This window comes from Terrapene carolina, unplaced genomic scaffold, assembly GCF_002925995.2.
Source record: "Terrapene carolina triunguis isolate 2854851 unplaced genomic scaffold, T_m_triunguis-2.0 Scaffold33, whole genome shotgun sequence".
NCBI lineage: Eukaryota > Metazoa > Chordata > Testudines > Emydidae > Terrapene > Terrapene triunguis.
In genome coordinates, this window is record NW_020664384.1 from 3,222,993 (window position 1) to 3,236,271 (window position 13,279).

The 13,279-nt window shown below is 42.1% G+C and overlaps 1 pseudogene; it reads right to left on the minus strand.

The window, feature by feature from the left end:
- Window positions 1–6,832: 6,832 nt before the first annotated feature.
- The window catches only part of LOC113406631, a 19,550-nt pseudogene continuing 13,103 nt past the window's right edge, over window positions 6,833–13,279 (minus strand).

Here is a 13,279-nt window from a genome sequence, read left to right on the forward strand (position 1 = left end):
AAATCTATATATTGGATATGTGTATTTTACATCTGTACCTGTATGTCTCTGTAAATACCCCTAGAAACACAAGGTTCAGATCTCCCTTGCACCACATCTAATCCAGGAAACAGACTCTGTGTTACTGTAACATAGGAAAGTGTTTCACTGAGCCTAGAGAACATTCTAATGGTCCAAGATGACTGGAGCGCAACACATTCTAGCCATGCCCTTTGCTTGCCTCAGAATGCTTTCCATGAAAGGGTGTGTGGCATGAATAGTATAGACCTTTCTATGCTGGCTTTACATTACATGGGATTGCCCTACAACAGAGCAATTTCCATCTTCCTTTTACGTCTATTCCAACAGAATTTAGCTTGACTTGAAGTTCTTGTGTAAACAGATTCTAAAATAAAAAGAACTTGACTGGCAAGTTTATTGCATGAACAAAATAGAAGGCAGCTCATTTTTACACAGGTCTATGGACTCTGTAGTGCTGACAGCAGTAAAAAGTCATTTCTTGTTAGAAATTAAACAGCTGTTTTTCAGAACATGCACATCTGATATGTGTAGTAATAATGTGACAGTTTTACAGGCACTTTTGTGACCATAATCTCATTAACCAAGTCAGTTATCTCCTAGTATGAGTTGACATTAATAGGCAGTGAAAGTAAAACATTCAGAGGCAGGTAGAGTAAAATTAGAAAAATACCAAAACCTATTTTACTTTATCATCGCATTGTCAGAACTGACTTTTAGCACTATAAACAGTGATGATAATGATGAGATTTTATCTTGTTGGTCTGCAGAAACTTGAGCTGTGTGGTATTTGACAGATACTAGAAATGATAGGGTTAATGACATAAACGTTAAATATCTGTCCGCTCAGAGAAATTACATGGAAGTAATGACTTCTGAGCTGATAGAAAAGGCTGGTTGGTGTTTCGTGCTGTTTGGGAAGATGGTTTAAAATAATAATGGACCAAGGTTGAGTGGCTCAGATTGGACAGGCACCAAAGTGTTGAAATGCTGATCTGAACTTTATCCAAACTCTTTGAAACTCTTGAGTTTGCAAAACTTGACTGAATAAATCAACATACTAGACTTTTTTTGGTCAGATCTAGGGTATTTCATATTTCTAGGAGGGCCTGAAATACATTAAGAAAAGGCTTTCTTTGTGATATTTCAAAACTTATATGTCAATATCTGCAATTTCAGTCTGAGCCAGAATCCAGAAGTATTGAGGCACAGGGGAAAAAAGAGAAGTAGAAAGAAATATTAACCAACTCTTTTTGTACCTCAAAAAGCTTGATCTGGGTTGTGTTGGACTTCTGGGAGAATTATTGAATGGGATAGGAACTACTTTCCACATCCCTAGTTATAACAGGTTATATATTTGTAAGTGTTTTATATAGTAACAGACTGAGACCAACTTATTTTGACATCTGTTTAAGATAATAAAAAGAACAAATTTAGATTTGCAGCACACAGCCTTCTTTGCACAAGGCCCCAAATGGTTGTGTTTAGATAAAAGATTATGAATAACAATAGCATATCTATTGCACACCAAACCTTTTCATTTTTTGACACTGAAAAGAAACAATTGAAATTTAATACATAAAAGATATTTTGCTTATATTGAATATATTACTAATTCTGCATTTTCTGTAAATAAGGTTATACTCAGGATGGTTCTGTTGCGATTAAGTGGAGACAAACTGCTGTCATTGGCTCAAATATGATCTCTGAGGAATGACTGTGTTTTTAGACAAAATAATTGAGTAAATTATCACCCATCCTGACTGAGGCCCCAATCATGCAAGCACATTTATATGTGCATAACTTTACCCTCATAAGTAATGCCTATACAATCAATGGATTAAATCTTGGCCTCCCTGAAGTCAGTGGTAAACTTCCCAGTGACTTGAATGGGACTAGGATTTCACCCAATGGGACTATTAACAAGAATGAAGTTGTGCACATGCTCAATGAGTTTACAAGATTGGGGCTTTAGTACAAGGCACAGTGCTTCAGACTGCAAGTAGTCTGTTCATGGTGTTTGAAAGTGGATGTTTGTATTCCTTTTTCTTGATCTCCTTTGAAAAATGTACATTATTTATATTCACTGAAATAAAATTGTTCCCAAATGCAAAATCTAAATTAAAAATCAGGGATTTGGAGCAATCAAATTTTTGAATTGCTCCGCTCCAGCTCTGCTCCAGCTCAGAGCAAAAACCTGCTGCTCTGCGCTCCAGCTCCAGGCTCAGCTCCAAAGCCCTGTTTAAAAATATCATTCATCTGTCATTAGAGTATGCTACAATAAAAAACACGATACTTTTTTGGTTTCATTTTAGCAAAGAAAGAGTTTTACAATTTTGAGCTTTCAAGGGATTGCAATAGCAATATAGCAAATATTTTCTCAAAGGACAAACTCTTTTGAAGAAATGATTGGGTATATTATCACTCTTGCAGTTTTATGCAATCTAAAAGTATAAACTTTCTTTTTTGGGAGGGGGAAATAATAAATCATGTACATGGTTGTATACAATGTTTTATTCTTGTTGACCAACTGTTTAGATTCCACAAGAACACAGCCATGGGAAAAAGTGAGTAATGCTGACAACAGATGTTCTTGCTTTTCTTCAGAGTTTCACAGCTTATGATTCTAAACAACAAAAGCTATAAAGACTCTTCTTTCTATTTTTATTATCATAGAGAACCTGTTATCTAGGAGCAATAATGGAAAAGTAGGTGGTTATCTTAGTTTTAGTGACTTCAGAATGCTTTTAGCACTCTAATACATGTCAAACCCCAAATGTCCTACAAACTGAAGCTAATAAGTTATCTTTCCTACAGAAAATTACATTCCATCATCGCTAAAGATGAGGTTATGAAGTTCCATACTTATGACTGAAAACTTACTCTTGTTTGTCATCAGATGGATGTAGAATAGCTTTTCTCACACCTAAACAAGAGAATTCTGTTTATGCCAGGGATCCCAGTTAATTTAAGATCAATCATATACATTTAATAAAACTTGAGTATTACTTGCTTTTAGGGTAAAAATTCCTAAACTCCTAAGCTTACACTCCATCTTACTACTTTAAAAAAAGTGGTATGATATGTACAGAGAGCCTCTAGGCACAGGAAGATGTAGTTCACAGCAATCACTGTCCCAGATATAATACTGATATTAATAGGTATGCTAATTGGCTTTGGGTAAAATTGATTTTATTTATATTTGGGGGTTTTGTAGTAGCTGTTAAAATTGGTCCCTTTTTTTTTTTTTTAGCACTTAGCAAACAATAATAGAGATTAGGAACATAGCAACATAGCGCAACTAAACCCACAACATAGAAAAGAGAGGTTTATTTTCCAAAAACTCTATGCCACAGGACCAATTGAGTAAGACAGAGGAGTCTGTAGATGTAACGATCCTGTATATACACAGGATATGCATTGTGTAGATGATATCCTCAATATCCTACACTCTTCTTTTCTTCAGAGATCGCATCAAGGTCCATTGCGGCTAGCTCAGTGTTGTGGCTTGTTTGTTTTGCTTTTGTTTTTAAGTGTTCAAGGCTGCAATCCACTTCATAGTCAGGGGCAAATTCTGACAAATATACATGCTAGCAATGAAATCATCATTTATTGCAACATGGGGTAGGGAACAGTAGGCTACACTGAGGCTCTGTGGTAGCTCTTTCTGTAGGAGGTTTGGGGTCAGGATTTCTACAAATTGTTGTGGTTAGGTAAGCCTGCAAAGAAGGACCCTGATCCTGTGAATGCTTAAGCATGTATGTAACTTTGTTCAGGTGAGTAATATTACATATGTGCTTAAGTGTTTGTAGGATTGGAGCTCTATGTGGCTCCCTTGGTCAACTTCTGCCCCTGAGCACACAGTAAATCATAGCTGTGCTATTAGTATGGGAAGGCTTCTGTCACAGCTTCAAAGTGGCTGAGCAACTACTCCACACTCTGGATCTAGATTTGAGGTGATTATTATATATCTCCCCCAAAAATCATTTTAAAGAGAACAGTGTAATGAAGAACCTTTCCATTTGAAAGGTTATCTAAATTAAACCCATAGCCTAAGTATTTCCTTTTTTTAAAAGGTTTAATTTGTTTGTTCAACAATGTTTTAGATTGTCCTGGTTGAGTTGCGATTAAGGCTTTGTCATCAATTGAAAGAAATATATTCACATTATTCAGCATATGGACTTAAAATTGAGGCTACAGGAAATGGATTTTGTGTACCTGGCATGCATCGATTTTTATCCTTCCAGCTCTTCATTTGCAGTAATTACATTGTTAAAAGATACAGAATAAGGAACATTATAGTTTAACTAGTGTGTAAATTGCAGCTCTACCCTGGCCACCTCCTGCAAGTCCTCTTTCAGTTCTTCTTGTGCAAAACTTGCACTGTCTTCAATGAGAGCGAATACCCCCAATAAAGGACTGCAGGATTTGGTGAAATTAGCAAAACCATGGTATAGTGGTAAAATCCAGGCAAAATCCAAACCCAATTTTGTATGTTTGTCAAAGTCTGCTTTTTTTTCTCTTTGCTACTGTAGTGCCTTTAGTTTTCACACTTTCCTATAGGCTATTGAGTATAGTGAAAAGTGTGTTTTGAGAATTTTCATGTTTTCTGTTTAAGGCATGTCTAAGCTGAAGGGACTTCTCTGCAATCTTTTGCATTCAACCTACACTACATAGATTCTACATACTAATTTTAAACTGTGGATATGTGAGAAATGACTTGATGGTAGATAAAATTGGCACACCCTCAATATCAATGTATTTCCTAATTGTGGGTCATCAGCTTTCCTTGGATAACCTTGTAAATTTAAGAATGTGTGCATGCAGGGGAATAATTTGACCCTCTATGACATGTCAGCTTTCTATACAATTTTTACTACTGTAAGCAATGCAGAGTCAATATAACTACAGTAGTGATCACTGATTTCACTTCTGACTCATGTATAATCAACACATTCAAAGTGCAATCACTATTTGTGATGATGATGCATGAACCAAAGAGATTCTAAGTTGATTTTCAGGTATTGAGTTGATTTTTGCAGGGATACTGATTAGAATTTAAAAAAAATCTTTTGATGTATTAACTAAGCAAATCTAATGAGGCTTGTGGGATAGGAGAATTATGGAATTTGGTAAAGTTGTTTTTGACAACAGTACTTTAGCAGATAGTAGATACTGTATGTAAGTTAGTGAGTTACACTGGAGAATGGAGCTAGCTTAGTCTTTTGGACGGTTTACACTACACTTAGCCTTACAACTGAAGCCAAATGATCCTTTGGGAAATATTCTTCCCTTAGTTACCTCTGTGCTTCCCCATTGACTTTGTTGGGTTGCATAGGTTTATGGGGGGTTGTTTTTCTTTTTTTAAAATGCTTACACACAGCACCTAGAGGTCCCATTATGGTGGGCACTGAACAAACACTTAACAAGAGACCACAAACATTTACACTCTAAACAGAGAAGATCAACAAAGGATAGGAGAGAAAACTGCAGGACAGTGGCTGAGCCAGAAATAGAAACCTAGGTCTTCTGCATCCCAGTACAATGGTCCACACTACCTCTGAGGTGTAACTAAGGCATTAACTGGGCCCTAAGCATACAAGTTCAACTAAAGTCTTGATGTGACAGCCTCAGGTGAAGTTAGATGGGAATAAAGTCACTCCATATAGTGATTGTGGAGGATACCAAAGCCATAGATCTAAAGTAATCCTCATGAAGTGCCCATGGGAGAAGGGCAGGGGTGAAAGTAAGATGAAAGACTTACCAGTACAGAGACCCGACTCTGGGCCCCCAGATGGGGCGGGGCCTCGGGGGTCAGCCTCCCCCAGCCAGCCCTTCCGTGCCGCCCAGGGCTCCAGCGGCGACTTAAAGGGCCCGGGTCTCTGGCCACTGCCGCAGTAGCGGAGGCCGGGAGCCCCGGGCCCTTTTAAACTGCCAGGCCCCGGGGCAGCTGCCCCTTCCTCCCTCTCTCCTACCCATCCCATCTGCAGCCTTGGGGGGAGGGGTGCAAAAGGGGCAACGACAATAATGTTGTGTGTACAGGCCGGTGCCAACGGCCCTTTCTTACCAGTACACCATACCAGCATGTATCAGCCCACTTTCATCTCTGGATGAGAGAACCAACAAGGTTCAGAGAAAGTAGTTATTAATTAGACTGCTTGGTATTGGTTGGTAGTATGTATTACTACAGGATCTCTCACACCAATGGATACTGGCTCCTGTCATGTGACAAGCATATCTGCCTTGGGAACCCTGAACCAGGTCATGTCACTAGCCAAGAAATAAAGTTGCAGTTTCTTGCCAGCACTCCAATATGTCAGACCTTCATACATTTAACACAACTATTTTCCTCTCCATAGGATCAAAAGACTGGCTGCAACAAGTAGAGGCATGTTTGGGTGGGAGTGCAGGTATAGGGAGAAAGAAATAGATGTGACGAAAGTCATCTAAATAGAGTCTTAGGGCCTTTCCCAACACCCCCCCCCCAAAAAAAAAAAAAAAAAAAAAAAAAAACCCACAAAAGGGAAGGGAAGAAAAAAAAAAAAAAAAAAAAAAAAAAAAAAAAAAGCAGATTTCAGGACTAAATGCCCCACATTAGCATGGAGTCACTTGGAGAAAAGGGCCAAAGTAATGACCTTTGATCACCTCGAGTCTCCATCGATGAGCCTTTTTATCACCCATTCAGTATAGATTGTGATCTTCTACAACAAAAGCAGCCAGTCTGGGGAACTGCTGGCTATTTGCAAGGTTATTTTTGTGGTGGGTCCCACCAGAGCAGGTAATGGGACAGGTTCTGTTCCTCCAGGAGAAATGCTTAGGGTCGCTCTTTCATGTGGCTCGGAGACTTCAGCTGAGTGTGTGGCCTGGGCCGGCGGGGCACTACCTGGTACTGAGTTTGAGACTGTGGAGGGGGTCTCTGCTGCTGACATGGCTGCTTCTGGGGAGAGTGAACCGGAGGTTTAGGAAGCTGATATTTCAATTTGTCGCTCGATTGTCGAATTTTCATCGGTGTCTCTTCATCTGCAATTACAAAACTGCCAAATAATTAGTTTATGATTCAACATGAGTCATGTCACCAGTACAAACAAACAGAAGGTAATCCAGGCTGGTTACAGGAGGAGTCTGCAGGGCAGCCTGTGCCTGTCTTAGTTAAAGAAGCTGCTGAGATCTTTCCTAGGCCCTGTTCCTCTAATGGGGTCAAAGGTTTTCACTGCGCTGGGGGTCAGCGATAGCAGAGGTATCACACAGAAGCTAGTGCCTTTTAGTTATCTGGAGATTTTGGAAATAAACAGAATGGCAATAAGAAGAAATTAGTCAAAAAGGAATGTGGCATTGTTATTTATGGTGAATAGCTACTACCTAGGGAAGGAGACTCGGACACTGGCAAGCAGTCAAATGCTTGCATAGTTTAAATGGTCTGGCGTTGGGGACCCTGTTTATTTCAATGAAATAATAAAACCTGGATTTGCCATCTACTCCCAGACTACCCCATGGCCCGTCTGTTGGCTGGTAGGGGTCACGGTGCTCATAGGGTATTTCAGTCAGTTCCATCCCCGCCTATCTCAGGGAGCCTGCTCTGCTGGGCAGCTACAACAGCTTACCAGCCAGGAGGAAATATGCCAAAGAGACTGAACTCCTCTCTCATCTTTGGAGGTGATCCATTGAATACAGGGTTGAGACACATTTGTAGGGGGCAGCGTAAAAAGAGTTTGCCCTGCCTCTGTCTGTGCTGTAACTGTTCTGCAGGTAGATAGACTCCACACACAAGGGCAATCAATCTTGTACCTTTTAACCATATTAAATGTACTTCACATAGATGAAGTAGACTAATGGTCTTTGGCCACTATTACCATTTCTGAAAGGCCAGTGACCATGTATGATTTAGGGACTGAGTGACCCACTGGCTCAGAGACTGAACTGATCCTAAATGTGACGTTGTGCAGTCTATATGGTTTTATAAAAACTTGATAATAAGTCAATATAATGTAACTGGGATAGTTTGAGAAAATATGGTAATAAGTGAATATAACGTAACTGGGATATGCTTCATGCAAAAGGTCTCTTGTAAGGTATCATTACAAAGCTTATAATCTACTGAGTATGATCATCTGATTTGTATAAATGTACCACTCTTGTATCTAAAACTAGAAATATAAAATGTAACTTTGAGGGCCTATTGTAATTATGTAAAGTGTGGGCCATCAATGATGGTTTGGAATCTTGATGACTCCCATTAACCAGGACCATTGTCTGCAGATGGTTGTGTTTACCTGTTAGTCTTCCTGTATATGTGTGTGCTGGCAAGTGGGCAATGAAGTCTTGCAGTGACATGTGATCATGTCACCTGAACTGGAATCCATCTTTAACCTGGTGCTTTTCCAGTGAGGGGGGGTGGAAACCCAGAGGGGCAAAGGTTTCCCGCCTTATGCAAAAGATATATAAAGGGGTAGAACAGAACAAAGGGGAGAGTGGAGCCATTATGAAGCATCCCCTAGCTATCACCTGAGCTGGAACAAGAGCTGTACTGGGGAAAGAATTGTGCCTGACACCAGGCCTGGAAGGTGTCCAGTCTGAGAAAAAACTTACTGAAGCATCTCTGAGGGTGAGATTATCTGTATTCAGTTTGATTAGGCATAGATTTGCGCATTTTATTTTATTTTGCTTGGTGACTTACTTTGTTCTGTCTGTTACTACTTGGAACCACTTAAATCCTACTGTCTGTATTTAATGAAATCACTTTTTATTTAGTAATTTACTCAGAGTATGTATTAATACCTGGGGAAGCAAACAACTGTGCATCTCTCTCTATCAGTGTTATAGAGGGCGAACAATTTCTGAGTTTGCCCTGCATAAGCTTTATGCAGGGTAAAACGGATTTATTTGGGTTTAGACCCCATTGGGAGTTGGGCATCTGAGTACTAAAGACAAGCAGACTACTGTGAGCTGTTTTCAGGTAAACTTGCAGCTTTGGGACAAGTGATTCAGACCCTGGGTCTGTGTCTGGAGCCAGACACGGAAGTGTCTGGCTCAGCAAGACAGGGTGCTGGAGTCCTGAGCTGGCAGGGAAAACAGGAGCAGAGGTAGTCTTTGCACATTAGGTGGCAGCTCCCAAGGGGGTTTCTGTGATCCAACCCGTGACAGTGGCGAGCCAGGCAGGAGTGGCTGGCTCAGCAAGACAGGGTGCTGGAGTCCTGAGCTGGCAGGAAAAACAGGAGCAGAGGTAGTCTTTGCACATTAGGTAGCCTCTCCCAAGGGGATTTCTGTGATCCAACCCGTCACACTAAACTTCTGTTGGTCCATTCCAAAGGACCTAGTTACCTTGATGGTAACTAACACAGAGTTAAATGCACCTTAACACTCAGTGAGGACAGGGACAAGCCAGTTTTAACATTGTGTCAATGGATCATAGGTAAATCTTTGGTTCCAGTAAGGTTACCCATGACCAGCTGGCAAGATGTTAAACACAACAGTCCATGTCTACACTAACTGCTAGGGCACAAAGTTAATGAAACATGGTAACTAAAACAAACTGTTTGCCAGAAGCTGGAAGTGGGCAACAGGGGATGGATCACTTGATGATTGCCTATTCTGTTCATCCTCTCTGGGGCACCTGGCATTGGCCACGGTCGGAAGACAGGATATTTGGCTAGATGGACCATTGGTCTGACCCAGTATGGCTGTTCTTAATGTTCATGACTCCTCAAGGTCATGTTCTAACATGTCTTAGTTTTCTAGCGAAGACAAGTGTAACAGGTCTGGAGTTTGGGTTTGGTTCAGATGAGCAACCAAGAGTTCAGTTGCGGAACTGTCCAAACCTCTCAGGTCTGCAAAGTCAGACTGTATATATTCCAAGGAAAGGTTATTGGGAGATTTATGGTCCTCCCTGTTGCTGGTCAAGCCAATCACACCATGAAAACATCTCATGAGCATGTAGGGCCTAGTTAAACCCTGTTCACCCTAATGATGTGATTTACCTGTAATGATGATTTCATTGTTAATTATTTATAGCCAATACTTCTGTTATATTCTTGAATTCAATTTCTCTCATTACATACCTTTTCTTCTTTTTCTGTGACCACCAAAACTAAAACTCAGTCTAAATTTTCAAAAATGACCAGTGATTTTTACATACCTCTATGTTCAGGTGCCCAAGTTGAGACACTTTAACGGGGCCTGATTTTTAGAGGATGAATAAACAACAACAAAACCGCTCTCTTATGCTCTGTACTTTCTGAAAATCTGGTCTCTTTACAGTGACTCAGGTTGTATAGCCAAAAAAAATCGAGGCACCCCAAATCACTCTCTAGGCATACCTACTTTTCAAATGCAATTAGTGGTGTTGATTGCCTTTACGTACATAGAAGTTAATGAGAAAGTGTGTTGGTGAGATTCTCCAGCTTATCTCTAGATGAAGGATGTTCAAATAATCATGGATGCTTCTCTGAGACAAGCTTTTGGACAGTCTGTTCTCCCCTCACTGGTAAATAATAGTCCTTGAAAATAGCACTGTCTTGTTAAAAACTCCCATCAGAAACCAAGATTAAAACTGGCAATTGAAGTGTAGAATTGCAGTGTGACAAAACTCAGTTTTTTTTCTCTCACTATCTCTGAGCAGTTTGTGGAAAGAACTAGGAGATTTTAAGTGGTCATACAGCAACATGAAAGTTTCAAGTGCTTACCCTGTTCTTCATATCTTTCTGCTCTCTTCTTCCTGATACAGTAAATCAGCAGAGCCAAAAAGATGACAAAGACAACTGCACCTCCTGCAATGCTCCCGATGAGAACAATGTCCAGCGGCCCTAGCTCAGAGAGAAGGAGGAGGAGATGTTACAGGGAGAGAATAAAACTTCAAAGTCTGGAATTTGGTCCCAGTGATCTGGAGGATGTACACATGTGAAGCTTATGACATGGATAACGATGATGATATGAAAACCTTGTAGTGATATAGCATCTTTTGTCCCAGCATCTCAAAGCATTTTCACAAACAATAAATTAAGACTCATAACACCCCTCTAAGATAATGTTAAGTATTATTATCCCCATTTTACAAAGGGGGAAATTGAGGCACAAACAAGGTTAAACCACTAGCTTATGGTCACAGAAAACTTGGTGGGAAGGAGAATTTTTTCATGAAACAGAGTTATGAAATGTGTGTATGATGTGCTCTGTTTGACGAGAGTTCTCGGGAAAGTTTGAGGTAGAATTCACAGGAGTGCCAAGGAGTTTTACTTAAGAAACAATAGGTGTCAAACCTCAAAAGTCTTGTTCTAGATTGACACACAAAGATCTGAGTGCCCTTCTGGCCTTTTAAGGACTTTCAAAATGCTTTGACTGGGCAAAAGTAGGGCTCAGAGTCTGACAAAAAACAGACTTTTTTTCAGGAGCCGGAAATACTGTGAGAACAGCTTGTCTTGTGGTATTTCAGAGCTTGCTCTTCTAACCTTGGCTGAAACTCAAAACAAGTGCTACACAGTAATTAACAATAGTGAAGAAACAGAAAAATTAACCAGCCATGCTACCGGTGAGTGCTGGGGGGGGTTCCTCCTGCCCCCCCTACGGAGGCCTGGGACCAGCTCCCACCCCACCCCTGCAGAGGCCTGGGGCCCCTTAACCCCCTCCCCCTATGGGGGGGGGGGGGCTGCGTAGGGCCCCAGAATAGCTAGGGACGGCCCTGGTGCTAGGCATTAATTATTATTATTGTCAATTTACAGCCAGTGAGGACGGGCCCTGAGTGATGAGAGAATGAACTTCATGCAATAAGCTCCAAGTATTTAATATACACAAATGAATGTGACAGTAAGAAACAGCAACTCTACACTGCCTTGTGGTGACTCCATCTTTGGATCACCCACCCCATGCTTGCTTATCAATTTAACAGGCTTATCCCTGGCTACCTTTGAGAACTGCTTCTTGATTCTTATATCTGCACTCATACTCCTCTCGCTGTTTCAGGCTGCCATGACGCTGTCTAAAGTGGTGGTACAGCTAGGAGTGAAATTGGATGTGCCCCAACTTATGGTGGACGGTCAATGACCTGTCCCTGGGGCAAGTCTGGGGACTTGGAGACAGAACTTCCCTACTCCTGCATAAGGAGGCAGGACAGGTCTTTGTGTATGTTGCTGGAGGTGGGGGATGGGGCTGAGGCAGTGCCCCCACCCTCAGATCACTGAGCAGGGGCAGAGGCTGGTCAGTGCAGAGGGAGCCATTGCGGTGCAGGGTACATCTCCTGGCAGTTGTCTCCGGCTCTGTGTCAGAGGGCATGCCATCTCGGGCAGCTGGAAGGACTTAGCCTCCCACTGCAGGTGGCTGCACTCAGGCAAGTGCTGGGGCAGCATCAGGTCCTGCATATGGCCAGGATGTAGCGGAAGAGGAAACCACTGCAGTTGCGGAAGAAGCCGCCTTGGCTGTCCTGGGGCAGCTGGCCCAGCTGCTGCTGGGAGAACATGCACCAGAGCAGTGAGTCTTGCACTGACACCACAGTTCCATGCCACATCTCACACACGCCTCCCCGCCACCGTTCAGCTTCCGCTCTCCAGGAAGGTGGATGAGCCTGGACCCGCTGTGGCAGCACCCCTGCCCCAGTTTCTGCTGATAGCGACACTCCGCCCCGGTTCAGTAACCGCCCAGTGCTGTCTGCTGGAGCCATCCCAGAATGAGCCCACTGCAGCTGGGGAGAAGCCACCTCCTGCCCTTTATCCCATAAGTGCCTGGGAGCAGCCTCCCCTTCTCCTGCAGGTGATGGGACGAGCCACCTCTCCCCTTTCACTAGCCTCTGCTTTACAATGGCAGGGCCTCTTGCCGCTTCCGTCGCTCCTGGCACTGGCAGAGCTGCCACCTCTCAGGCTCAGATCGGGCTGGGCCTGGTGCTAAGTGGGTGGGCCATGGCCCTGCCACTGGTCTGAAGGGGGCAGACAATCACCCTTTCACTGCAGTGAGCCCCACACTGTGACTGGTTTTATTTATTTGCAGGTTTTCAGTGGCACTTCTCACTGCAGCATCTGGGGTAAAGGGGGGCATGACCCTGAAAAGTTTGGGACCACTGATCTAGGATTATAAACTCACTGGGATAAGGTTAATGGGCCAAACTCTCTGCTTGGGTAACTTCACTGAAGCCAAAGGAGTTAATTCTGTAGAGAACTTGACTCCATATCTTCAATCGTATACTATACAGCATGTCGTGCAGAGTCACTGGGCAATGGATATTAAATAGTATCTAACACTGGTCTACAATTTTTGAGAAGTCGTCTGCTTCAGAGATAAA